Source organism: Equus przewalskii, chromosome 9, assembly GCF_037783145.1.
Source record: "Equus przewalskii isolate Varuska chromosome 9, EquPr2, whole genome shotgun sequence".
Classification (NCBI taxonomy): domain Eukaryota; kingdom Metazoa; phylum Chordata; class Mammalia; order Perissodactyla; family Equidae; genus Equus; species Equus przewalskii.
Genome location: NC_091839.1, coordinates 67,788,834 through 67,791,653, shown reverse-complemented (window position 1 = coordinate 67,791,653; position 2,820 = coordinate 67,788,834). Strand labels below are relative to the sequence as shown.

The window sequence follows — 2,820 nt, the reverse complement described above, 5'->3', positions numbered from 1 at the left end:
CAGAGAAACAAGCATGAGAACACCAAGCGGAAACCAAGACCCCCATCAGTCTCCTCAGAAGAAGAAATAATGGCTACTGAGCCCAGGTCTACATAAACCCCTTTAGTTTAAATTCTGATATTTTTTTTTTTTTTTTTTTTTGGGTTTGACAAATTTATTGGTATTTTAGTAAAGACATTCATCTCAGTCATTTCTCTCTCCCATCTTGACTGTAGGTTAATATTTCATTTGAGTCAAGAAAAGAATATGTAGGAGAGGGATGTTATTTTTAACATAAACATTAAAATGGACAAAAATGGAAAGTTTGCCTACCTTAAAGCAAGTTAAATTCAAGTATCTTGATAGAATTAAATCATGTAAGTAAGAACTAATAGTTCTATGTACATTTCCATTGTTTTACTTGGGGCTTACTCTAAACTTAAATGCACGTGAACAAAGTGTTAGGACTATATACAGGCTGCTTCTCTGCAGTTATTACCTACTAAAGAGCTCAGCAAGTAGTTACCACCAAAAAATAGTCTGAAGCTGCCTCTAAACTTAACATTGTAGGAATTTTCAAGGAAATCATCATACTGTATGTTTCTTTTATCTGTGACTGTACTTTTAAAGATGTGTTTAACTGTCACATTAAAAAAAATGCATATACAATACAAAAATTAAAAAACCACAACCCTACAACACATAGATCTAACAAAGTATATGTGATCAAAGATTCCATGAAATATGCTTAAAGATGCATTTTCTTTCCTTTTATTTTCAGTACCTAAAATGTGCTTTGAGAGGCCACTGATCAAGATGTATTCAATTAAAATAAACCATGTTACTGTATTAAATAAGAATTCCTGTAGTTAAGTTCAAACCAAATCGGATTTCACTAGTAACTTAAAGGCTCTGACAAAGTTACAGAAAGTGCATCTTTCTCTTTTCCATCTTGATACAATGTTGCGCTTTTTTTTTTTTGGTGTTCATACCTTTTAAAAAATAAAAACAGCCAAATATTTAAGTACTATGTACATTTAAATTTTCAGTGGTGGTTTGTATTTTAAAAGAAACAGCTTCCTTATGGTGTGCCTCAAGTTCTGGTGGAAATGCTTACAGGAACTAGCTAATAACAAAAACCAAGAGAAGCACATTCAAAATACTGATTTACTTTGGTAGCAAATGGTTGTTCTTTGAAGACTAATGAAGGTAGACAAGACTCATTAAGGTGAAGTGGGCTATTTCAAATACTCAACAGTTTACATAAAACTTTAAAATGTTCTTTAAAGAGCTAAGCATCTGTGTCCACTGAGAGCAGTGCAATACCTGGTTTACGATGACTTGAAACAAAACCAACGCCCATTAGGAAAAAAGCTGTATTTTATCGAATTTACTTTCAGTCAACAGTCCAGTAACATTTTTCTCCCAACACAATACTCCCTCCTCTCTATAAGGCTGTTCCTGGGAGCCAGACAGTTTGGGTAAAAAGGGAGTTAAGTTAGTAATTGCTTGCAGTTGAAATAGTAACTTTTTGCTTCTCTCTTAATGTGCTAATAGCTGTGTCTAAAAAAATATGCAATTCTTAGAAAGGTACCATTTCTGATTTATTATCTGTAACCTTTGGAAACTAATCACATGAAACTACAAAATTAGCAAATGTCTTGAAATCTGTATATAAAACATAAATTACCTCTAATTTCAAACTCTCATTTATTAGTGTACCACTCAATCTTAAAAAAAAAAGGGCGGCTCCAAAGATAGTCTTATACCATTCTTTAAAAAAGGAAACTGTTCCTTTTAACTTTACACCCACCCCACACCCCAATTTCCGAACACATCATTTAATTGTCTTGGTCATGGACATTTCCAAGATGGGATTTTATGTTTCGCTCCCATAGCTTCTGGTTATCAGAAAACCCATGCTTTCCTTTATTGAAGGAGTTTGGTCCTGCTGATGTTGGTGTATCCCTTCCAATATTCTTCATCCTCATTTTTGCTTCTGGAGGCATTTCCTCTGGTTCACTATCTTCATCTTCATTAAAAGCTGCTGCTACGGAAAGGGTTTTTGGAGCAAGAGTTGGAACGGTTTCTTTAGGCTTCTCCGGCGGCTCCAGCTCGCTGCGGCTTCTCAGGCTTCTCCTCTCCCGCCTTCCCGTCCGCCATTTTCCCCGCCGCGGCCTCTAAATTCTGATATTTTTATAAAATGAAAGCGCACTACATTTAGAATGTTAAAACTGGAAATGTCTCAGTTTTCTTCATATTTCAGATGAAGAAACAAAAACACTGAAAAGTTGAGATTTTGACTAAGTAAAGTTAGTCACATTTAGAAGCAACTCTGAACTACCTTTATTGTTTCTGGTTCTAACTATTCTGACTTAGCCTGAATACTTCCAATGACATTTTGCTAGAGAGTTTTGGTTTTTAAAATTTCTTACTTCATATTGAATAAAAATGTGCATTCACATAACTTCTACCTAGTTCTCCTGATTAGTCCTTCTGCAGTAATCTCTGGTATTTTGAGGGCTTTTTAATAAATTCCACTCTGTCCTTGAAAATGCAGGTGTCTCTGTGAAAGATAAGTACTTAAGATTAAATTTGTGAAAGGTGATTTTCTAACTTAGTGAGATTTTTGGAAACTAGATGAGAGAAATTTCTTCGGGAATGTGACTTCCACGGTTAATGTGTTGCAGAGATGAAACGTTCTGGTACAAGAGATAGAAAAGAGTCAAAGACAAGTGTCACCCACTTGACAACTTTACTTAGTGTCCCAAAAGCCATCCCACTGTGCAATCAGTCTTAAAGCAGGATAGCATCCTCAAACACTGTTTGGACTATTTTTTG

At 34.9% G+C, this 2,820-nt stretch overlaps 1 pseudogene; it reads right to left on the bottom strand.

Moving 5' to 3' along the window:
- Positions 1 to 1,341: 1,341 nt before the first annotated feature.
- LOC139073389 (PEST proteolytic signal-containing nuclear protein pseudogene) lies at positions 1,342 to 2,142 on the bottom strand (annotated as a pseudogene).
- Between the last annotated feature and the right edge of the window lie 678 nt (positions 2,143 to 2,820).